Source organism: Carcharodon carcharias, chromosome 2 (assembly GCF_017639515.1).
Source record: "Carcharodon carcharias isolate sCarCar2 chromosome 2, sCarCar2.pri, whole genome shotgun sequence".
Lineage (NCBI taxonomy): Eukaryota > Metazoa > Chordata > Chondrichthyes > Lamniformes > Lamnidae > Carcharodon > Carcharodon carcharias.
The window spans coordinates 8,470,306-8,481,347 of NC_054468.1; the positions used below are offsets into that span (position 1 = coordinate 8,470,306).

At 50.2% G+C, this 11,042-nt stretch overlaps 1 pseudogene; it reads right to left on the bottom strand.

Moving 5' to 3' along the window:
• Positions 1–817: 817 nt before the first annotated feature.
• LOC121273206 lies at positions 818–1,305 on the bottom strand (annotated as a pseudogene).
• Positions 1,306–11,042: the final 9,737 nt, after the last annotated feature.

Here is an 11,042-nt window from a genome sequence, read left to right on the forward strand (position 1 = left end):
AACTTAATTCTGGCTGAGGCAGGAAGGCAGGGGGGTTCGGATACCCCATCATCCTGCCTAATTAAGTGCTCTTCCTGCCTCCAAACTCACCAATAGCAAGAGCACAAGAGTTGAAAGAGCTAGGTTCTAAGGGCTGTCTTAATGAAGGAGAGAGTTAGAGAGGTGGAGAAGCTTATGAAGGGAATTCCAGCATTTATGGCCCAGCCCAAGGCATAGTCACCAATGGTGAAAGGATGAACATCAGGAATGCTAGAAATTTCAGAAATGGAGGACGACAGAGATCTTGTAGGGCTGTAGGGTTGGGGAAGGATACAGAAATAGAGGGGGGGGGGTGTGGCCGAGCCAATGGAGGGATTTGAACATGAGAATAAGAATTTTAAGACTGAGGTATCGCTGGACTGAGAACCACATTGTACATTACATTGGCGAGCACGGAGGGGGGATGATAGGTGAACAGGACTTCACAGAATCACAGTGCAGAAGAGGCCCTTTGGCCCATCGAGTCTGCACCGACACGTGAGAAACACCTGACCCTACCTACCTAATCCCATTTACCAGCACTTGGCCCATAGCCTTGCTTAATGAAGCAAGATACTCCAAGAGACTTAGAGTGTGTTAGATCACAGACAGCAATGTTTTGATGTTTATTCACTTAGGGTAAGGTGGGTGGCTGGACAGGTCCCTTGTAATCTAATGGTCCTTATGGATCAGCCACTTGTTATATTTGGGTGTCTGTGGTACTACTGGCCCCAGGTATTTTTAAACACCCACTTGACTTGGTGCAATCGCAAACAAATTATTGAAACCGCTTCATCCTTCACCCGTTCCAGAAGGAGAGCCTGCAGCCATATTTGGCGGGTTACAACTCTCCTTCGGTGACTGGGGTAGGTTCTGGGCATGGCCTGGAGTGATAGGCCTTCTCAGGAACTTGCCGGTCTGTCTGCACCTTGGTCACCTTTGTGAGTTCTCCAAGGTCCGGTCGAACCCAGACCAGTTTGTCTCACACACAGTTATCAAAAGCGTATTGCTGTCTGCAGCATCGGCGGGATCAAGGAGTGTCCCACGTTCTGTGAAGGGCTCGCTGCTGTGGGTTTTCATCTCCCTGAAGAAATCCAGCATGCACTCATTGGCCCTCCTGGCCACCTACAGGCATTTCCATCGGTCCCTCTCCTCCCATCCACAGCATGTATTGGGCTTGTCACACTGTGAGCTGTAGTGGTGAGCGGCAGCTATCAGCACCGCCAACCACACGTCCGTTTCTTGCACGTTTAGCACTGGCAGTGAAGGCAGCTCAGCCGTGACCATTTCCCACTTTCCTGCTTCCCTCGCACAGCCGACAGGGACAGACAGTGCTGGAAACCGAGGCTCAAACCACCAGCAGGAGGTCACAGTAACAAACCGCCCATGATGGCAGGTTGAGAATTTTCAGCTGGTCTTAGTATCAGTGACGGTGAAGCTGTTGGACTCTGATTAAAATCAAGTTTGTTCACTCGTGTCTCTTTAGGGACCAGTTGCCTTTACCCACCCTGGGTCTCTATGTGTCTCCTGCTCCATGAAAATTGAGTTATTTATTTATTTATTCATTCATTCACAGGATGTGGGCTTCTCTGGCTGGGCCAGCAGTTATTGCCCATCCATAATTGCCCTTGAGAAGGTGGTGGTGAGCTGCCTTCATTGTATTTCTTTAGCTACCCTCTGAAAGGCTGGACCAGCCATTGGTATTAAACCTGCTGTCAGCATTTCAAGTTCATCAGCAGCTTCTCAGGTCAATAAAAGCTGGCCTTGCCAGTAACACCCACAGGAACCTCATTATCTAATAGATAGCAAGGGCCTTTACTGATTATTAAACCCTGATGAAGGGGACACAAACCACCCGACTACCTTTTCCTAACTATTGATTCCACCTCCCTCTCTGGCTCTTGGCTGTGCAAGACCATTCACAGCCCAGAGCCTCAGCTCATCTTCCAACCCCATATGCTTTCCATCACACACACTGTCTACCTTCACCTCTACAACATCACTCATCTCTGACACCGTCTCATCTCATCTGCTGCTGAAAATTTCATCCGTGTTTTTACCTCCATTCCCGACTATCCTAATGTTCTCTGAGCCGACCTCTTACCTTGCATCCTTTCATCCATACTCTGTTGCCTGTATCCTAACTCAAAACCAGCCCCATCCACCCAGTGCCCCTTTTCGTGCTGATCTACGTTGCTCTGGTCTGGTCTGGTCTGGCCTGGCAACACCTCACTTATCCTTGTATTCAGGTCCCATGGCCTCATCATATGAGCAGAGCAGGAATGTCCAAAATGATTTTGTGTATATGTTGGATTTGTTATTAAATACCTGAGCGGGTGAGGTTGAAACAGCTTGAACTGAAGTGATAGGTGTTGGTGAACAGGTTCAGTATTCATGCAGAGCTTAGACTCCTCTATTTTTGAATGATTTGCTTCTCTCTTAGCTCCTGTCATGTGACAGGGTGAAGTGGTCAGGAAACCAGTCCCCAAGGCCTCTGCCAAAGCCTGTAATTACCAGGAAGATGTGCAAAACTAGCACAGGTTGAGTCCACAATTACCTTGACTATTAAAGTGGTTTTAAGGGTCCAAGTTGTCTCACATGCCAGTGTGGAGAGCAAACACTGACACAGTTTAACAAGAAGAAACGAACAAGAGGTTGGCATGGCAACCTTGAGCCTCAGTCAGCCGGCACATCATATCTTTAGGCTTACCTAAACATGCTTCCCTGATGGAAGGATAGGACTGAAGCCCTTAGATCAGCAGATCTCATGATGGTTACGAGGGGAGGCTGATAATGCTTACCCCGTGTTGGAGGGGTTTCCAAAAGAGCACTGGAAATTTACTGCAATAAAAACCAAACATTAAATGTGTACATTTAAAAGAAGGGCCTATGGGTTTCCTTTATTTCTGTACCTCCTGGTGTGGCAACCGGTTATTAATAAATACAATGGGGGAGGCCATTCAGCATTGCTGGCTCCTAGAAAGGGCTATTCAGATTAGGCCCACTGCCTTGCTCTTTCCCTATATAAACGTGAAAATGTTTTCCTTTAAATACTCAGGGCGGAACCATCCCAGATTTGTACTAAGTGCAGTAACAGGCGGGTGAAGCAACGTTTTACCCACTGGCCGTGATGAGGGGACTTTACTCCCTAACGTCCCAAACCCGCTGCAGTATTTATGCGCTCCCGGGAACACGCTGGTTTGATGGTGGGTGGGCTGTCGTTCACTCACCCACCATCACCTCACCGCTTCATCACACCGGGCACTATATGTAAAGTCCAGCCCCAAGCAGACATCTCGGTGCTACCAGACCACCACAGAAGACAGGATGACCCCGAAAGGCAAAAAGACTGCAGCCCCCCACCCCACCCTCCCCCTCTTCAGCGACGCATCTCTGGAACACCGTTTGGATGCAGTGGAGTTCCGCAGGGATGTCCTCTACCCCCCCCTCTGGCCGCAGGATGGGCAGCAGCATCACCAACCAGGCTTGGGTGGTGTGGCCAGCGGTGGTCAGCACCAACGCCCTTCAAAAGAGGACATCCACCCAGTGCAGCAAGAGGATGAATGATCTCTTCCATCCGCCAGGGTAAGTCACTCTTCTCATCACCCCAACCCACACACTCACAAACCCATCACACATCCACAGGGTCCTCACTCACTGCCAGTTTAAGGGACATCACCATTCACTCTCTCACACTCACCATCATTGTCCTCATCCCATCCATGGGACCATTCACCACCCATACAGGCCAGGTATACTTATCCTCTGGCCTAGCAGGCATCCTGCTTACAATCTCTCCGTCTGTATGCATGCAGGACAAGCTGGCACACAACAAGAGGGTGCAGACCGGTGGAGGAATGCCTGAAATCAAGGTCCTCACAGACTGAAAGCAGAGCCACCCAGCTGGCTGGCAATGACCAGGACCAGTCCTGTGCTGAAGGCAAGGTCGGCGCTGATCTACCAAATGAGGATCCAGCAGTGCAACATCCATCAGACAACCCTGCTGTGAGTGATGTGTCCTCTTTCACAGGTCACTGCCAGGGACTAATTATCTCCCCTCTGCTTTCGCCAAACAGCCGATGGAGTCCATGACCCAGGGCCTCCAATCAAGTCCCAAAGAAACCTCTGAAGAGGAATCTGAAGGTACACTCCTTGATGTTCCGTCACAGCCTCACCCACACCCTCCACCAGCGCAGAGACACACGCCTCGGTGGGACCTAGCTTTAGAGAAGCCTCAGGATCTCAATCTGGGGACCACATTGCAATATCTGATCCACAGCAGGTGGAGGCAGGGAGTTCCCAGGTCTCCGGCACTCAGAGGACTGCTGGAGGCCAGAACATTGCTGAGTCTGAGTCAGGTGACGAGCCTCTGGATTCGGTCATGTCACAGTTGCTGGAGCTGTAAAGGCAAGCTCGGGAACATCAGGAAGGGATTTTCACTGCACTCCTCAGATTGCAAGGCATGAGGGAGGAGGTCGTCCGCCTTCAGGCTGAGGTGATGGCACCAGTATGCCAACTCACCGAGGTCAACACTGGCAGGATGACGGCCGCTATGGAGACCTTGGTCCAGGACGTTGCTCCTGCACTGCTGTATGGGCTTAACTCCATCGCTGAGGCCACAGATAGCCTCCAACAGTGTGTACGTGAGAGGGATGCCGGACAGTTCGGTCTGACTGCAGCTACCCTCTTCCCTCAAAGAGTCAGCCTGGGGCCCTCTGGTATCCATAAGGAGGAAGAGCAGCAGGTGCACGCTCTGGGACCATCCATCCAGTTGACTCTGGGAGTGTCTGTCTCATCCAATTCCCCTCTTCCTGTGACCTCAGCAGCTCCAGCTCCACAGACTGAGGAGGGGCCACTGCCATACAGCAGGACCCTGAGAGCAGGTCCGGGCCCTCCAAGCCTCGGCTCTCCAGAGGACGCCCGCCAAAGTCATCACAGACACAGCGTGGCAGTCAGCAGGCTGGCTCCACTCTGCTGTGGATGTCCAGGGAGCACCAAGACATAGAGGCAGTGTTAGGAAAGTTAAAAAGAATCAGTTGCACAGCCTGGGGAATGGTGTTAATCACTGTTCACGATTGTCAACAAACTCCCAAGAATGTCTCCCTGCCTGTGGCTCCTCGTTCTGGTGAGCAGTGTTCTTGCCACTCAGATATGAAACCTTTCTGCACAAGATAAAGGCAGGTGTCTCATCCCAGGGCCTCTTCCCTGTGTCTGTGCAGCCTTCAGACCACAGTGATGATCCAGCCTCTCACTCCTTGGAAACATTACTGATGCCTGCCCCTCGACGGTGCTGGTCATTTTCTGCCAGAATGTAGTGGGCGGATGCTAAAGAGTTCTCTCATTCTCTCTGTGTGCTCTCAGCATCCTTAAGGTGGGGCTGGCCTCCCCATCTCTTCAGCATCTGTGACCAGTGATGCTGTGCTCCAGCTCCTGAAGGGCTCAGGGGCTGAAGGCGGACGAAGCATCAGATGCTTTTAAAGTTTCACGGCTGCGTCTCTTTGATATGCCCCTGGTCACAGAGCGCAAGCGAGCTGCCCACAGCCAGAGAGGAGTCAGACATTCTCAGAGGTTCACCCCACTGCATGACATCATCACCCTCCACAAATCTAGCAGCTATAAGGGCCTTCCAAGTGCATCTGCCTCATCTAATCAGTGCAAGGGCCTCATCGCCATCATCATCACCTCTGAAGATGCCCTCACCCTCATCCTCTTTGGCGGCTCCTCTGTCTCCTCCTCAGCCGGCTTGTCCACCACCGCCCCCCCACCATGGCAGTGCCAGGTTGTAAAGGGTGCAGCAGGCAACAGTGATGTGTGACACCCTCTGCGGACTGTATTGCAGGGCTTCACCAGACCGGTCCTTGCACCGGAACAATCTTCTTCAGCATCCCGACGGTTGCTCCACTAGGTTGCCAGTTGCAGCATGAGACTCATTATCTCTTCACTCTGCTGCAGTCTGAGGCAGCCACACGAGTGTTATCAGCCACGACTCTGTGGGTAGCCCTTGTCCCCGAGGAGCCCACCCACCATAAGGTGGGAAGGCAAGTGGTGAGGAAGTCACAGTGTCTGCAGAGAGATATAGACAGGTTAAGTGAGTGGGCAAAAACTTGGCAGATGGAATATAATGTAATGGAAAATGTGAGATTATGCACTTTGGCAGAAGGAATAGAGGAGCTGAATATTATTTAAATGGGGTCTTCATGCATGAATCACAAAAAGCTAACATACAAGTTCAGCAGGTTATAGGGAAGGCAAATGGAATGTTGGCCTTTAACTCAAAGGGAATGGAATATAAAAATAGGGGAGTCTTGCTAAAACTATACAAGGCACTAGTTAATCCACACCTAGAATGCTGTGAACAGTTTTGGTCCCCTTATCTAAGGAAAGATATCCTGGCATTGGAGGCAGTCCAGAGAAGGTTCTCCAGGTTAATCCCAGGTATGGAGGGATTTTCTTATGAGGAGACGTTGAGTCGGTTGGGCTCATACTCATTGGAGTTTAGAAGAATGAGAGGCGACCTTATTGAAATGTATAAGAATCTTAGGGGGATTGACAGGGTAGATGCTGAGAGGTTGTTTCCCCTTGTGGGAGAGTCTAAGACCAGAGGGCATAATCTCAGAGTAAACGGGCACCCATTTAAAACAGAGATGAGGAGGAATTTCTTCTCTCAGAGGGTAGTCAATCTGTGGAATTCTTTACCGCAGAGGGCTGTAGAGGCTGGGTCGTTAAGAATATTCAAGGCTGAGATAGACAGATTTTTAATCATTAAGGGAATCAAGGGTTATGGGGAAAAGGCAGGAAAGTGGGGTTGAGGATTATCAGATCAGCCATGATCTCATTGAATGGCGGAGCAGACTCGATGGGCCGAATGGCCTACTTTCTGTTCCTATGTCTTAGGTCTTATTGTCTTTGGCAGCTTCTGTGGATCCTGGAAGACTTCAGGCATCTGTGATCGACTGAGGATGTAGGTGTCGTGCACACTCCCTGGAAACTGTGCACCCACCTGCAGGATGTGTTTCTGGTGGTCACACACCAGCTGCACATTCAGCGAATGGAAGCCCTTGTGGTTGATATTTTCCACCGGGTGTTGCGATGGAGATCTGAGCACCACATGAGTGCAGTCGATGTCACCCTGCACCTGTGGGAAACCTGAGATCTGGGCAAATCCAATCGCTCTTGCATCCTGTCTATCCCGGTCCCGGGCGAAATGCACAAAGTTGTGTTGCCCTCGCAAAGGTGGCATCCCTGACCTCATGGATGTATTTGTGGGTGGCTGCTTGTGAAATCCCACAAAGGTCACCTGGGGAGCCCTGAAAGGAGCCACTGGCGTAGAAATTAAGTGCTGGGGTCACTTTCACAGCCACTGGCAGTGGATGACCTCCATGTCCCCATGGCACCAAGTCCTGCAGGAGGTGGCAGATGTGACTGACCAGTTCCCTAGACATGGGCAGTCTTCGGTGACACTGGTTCTTGGTCATCTTCAGGAATCATTAGCGGCATCTATAGACCTCTGCACAGCCAGGAGCCTCAGTCACTCTCTCCTCTGTCGTCTTTGCGCTCTGTAGGCCATCAGGCACACAGCTAGTTCACCAGGCTCCATGATCCTGATGTACTCCTCCTGCAGGATGAAAGAGAGAGAGAGAGAGAGAGACACATTTGGATGGCCAGATGTTAGTGCGCTGCATGACTGTCCTGTTAGCTTATACCACTGGGGAGACTGGTCCAAACCGAGTGCTGATATCGCAAAGGGCTGTGAGCGCCACCAGCAGTTACTACTCCATGGCCAGCTTTAGTGAGGAGATTGTACAATGTGTGCAGTCATCCAACTGTTCCGCAGTCCACTAAAATGCTCATGAATTTGCAGTCTGTGCCGGGATCTTGTGGAGCGGTGGGAGGGGAACTCTGGAGAACCTGGTGGCACTTTGATGCCTCTGCGTTGCTTGAGTGGGCGGATAAGCTAGGAGCCCGACCCCAATCATATGAATTGGCTGCACATGAACTGTCCCAGTTGCAGAGGAATGGTCACTTTCTACAGGTTTCCCTAATGTTTGGCCACTTCCTTCACCCACCCTATGCCCCCACCCCGAATGCCTGTGCGCTACATTCAACAGCAGGGCTGCCCTTTCCCCCTCCCTCCTGCCACCAGTCACCTCAACGGCCCTTAACCCTGACCCCCGGCGCTCCTGAAGCTTGAAGTCCAACAGGCGAACCTGACGAGCGCTGCACAACGTGACTGTGCACTCACCCCCCGAGTTCCCCTCAAAGAGCAGCCGCCAAGTGCAAGCCTCCTATGTGGTGTTGTGAAACACATCGGTGCTTTCCCACTGACGGAGACAGACGACCCAGCCGGGGGTGGGGGGAGGGGGGGTGTGGGGATGGGGGGGATGATTCCAGCCGGCTGGCCTGATAATGATACCCTGATGTATTACAATGAGGATTCCGATGTCCGATGGTGGGAAACATGCACTGCCATCGGCGGGCTGAGCGGATGATCGCAAACTAGTTTCCCGCCATTGTAAGACTGAGCGCCCCTCACGCCACCGATCACGCCTGACCCCAGCGGGCATAGAAAATCCCACCCTCAGTATGTCAGAGAGCCGGTAAAGAGACAATCAGCACTGTGTTTCCACACAAACAAGCTACACAAATTGACGTGGTGGGATTCGAGTTCACAACCTTGAGTTACTAGGGCCGGCACCTGAACCACATACCCCCTTAAACGGACGGTTTGCCATAAATATGTAAATGTGTAAATAATTTTTTTGAAAGAAGTTCAATAAATTTCTGCAGCATTTTTTAAACCTCGATGGGTGAGCTGGGTGGGGTCAGCGGCTGTGGCACAGGGGAGTTCAGCTTCAGACAGGGTGTCAAGCAAGAATGGAAAAAATACCCATTACACCCCTGCCCATTACACACCACCCATTACGCACCCATCCGTTACACACCACCTGTTACACACCACCTGTTAGACACACACCAATTACACACAAACATGTTACACACACACCCATTACACACCCACCTGTTACACACACACCGATTACACACCACCTGTTACACACGCACCCATTACACACCACCTGTTACACACATACCCATTACACACCATCTGTTACACACACCCATTACACACCACCTGTTACACACACACCCATTACACACCATCTGTTACACACACCCATTACACATCACCTGTTACACACACACCCTTTACACACCCACCTGTTATACACACACCGATTACACACCACCTGTTACACACGCACCCATTACACACCACCTGTTACACACACACCCATTACACACCATCTGTTACACACACCCATTACACACCACCTGTTACACACACACCCATTACACACCACCTGTTACACACACCCATTACACACCACCTGTTACACACACACCCATTACACACCCACCTGTTACACACACACCCATTACACACCATCTGTTACACACACCCATTACACACCACCTGTTACACACACACCCATTACACACCATCTGTTACACACACCCATTACACACCACCTGTTACACACACACCCATTACACACCCACCTGTTACACACACACCCATTACACACCATCTGTTACACACACCCATTACACACCACCTGTTACACACTGCCTGTCGGTGGTGGGGAAAATTCTAGAGTCCATTATAAAAGATTCAATAGCTGAGCACTTGGAAAACAGTGGCAGAATCGGACAGGTCAGCATGGATTTACGAAAGGGAAATCATGCTTGGCAAATCTACTGGAATTTTTGGAGGATGTAACTAGTAGAGTTGACGAGGGGGAGCCAGTGAATGTGGTTTATTTGGACTTTCAGAAGGCTTACGACAAAGTCCCACATAAGAGATTAGCGTGTAAAATTAAAGTGCATGGGATTGGGGGTAGTGTATTGAGATGGATAGAAAACTGGCTGGCAGACAGGAAACAAAGAGTAGGAATAAACGGGTCTTTTTCTGAATGGCAGGCAGTGACTAATGGGGTACCGCAGGAATCAGTGCTGGGACTCCAGTTATTCACAATATATAGTAATGATTTAGATGAGGGAACTAAATGTAATATCTCCAAGTTTGCAGATGACACAAAGCTGGGTGGGAGGGTGAGCTGTGAGGAGGATGCAGAGATGCTTCAGTGTGATTTGGACAAGCTGAGTGAGTGGGCAAATGCATGGCAGATGCAGTATAATGTGGATAAATGTGAGGTTATCCATTTTGGTAGCAAAACAGGAAGGCAGATTATTATCTGAATGGCTATAAATTGAGAGAGGGGAATGTGCAACGAGACCTGGGTGTCCTTGTACACCAGACGCTGAAGGTAAGCATGCAGGTGCAGCAGGCGGTAAAGAAGGCAAATGGTATGTTGGCCTTCATAGTGAGAGGATTTGAGTACAGGAACAGGGATGTCTTGCTGCAATTATACAGGGCCTTGGTGGGACCACACCTGGAATATTGTGTACAGTTTTGGTCTCCTTATCTGAGGATGGAGGTTCTTGCTATAGAGGAAGTGCAACGAAGGTTTACCCGACTGATTCCTGGGATGGTGGGACTGACATATAAGGCAAGATTGAGTCAGTTAGGATGATATTCGATGGAGTTCAGAAGAATGAGGGGGATCTCATAGAAACCTATAAAATTCTAACAGGACTAGACAGGGTAGATGCAGGAAGGATGTTCCTGATGGTGGGGGAGTCCAGAACCAGGGGTCACAGTCTGAGGATACAGGGTAGACCATTTAGGACTGAGATGAGGAGAAATTTCTTCACCCAGAGAGTGGTGAGCCTGTGGAATTCACTACCACAGAAAGTAGTTGAGGCCAAAACATTGTATGTTTTCAAGAAGGAGTTAGATATAGCTCTTGGGGCGAAAGGAATCAAAGGGTATGGGGAGAAAGTGGGAGCAGGCTATTGAGTTGGATGATCAGTCATGATCAAAATGAATGGCAAAGCAGGCTCGAAGGGCTGAAAGGCCTACTCCTACTCCTATTTTCTATGTTTCTATGTTACCCCCATTA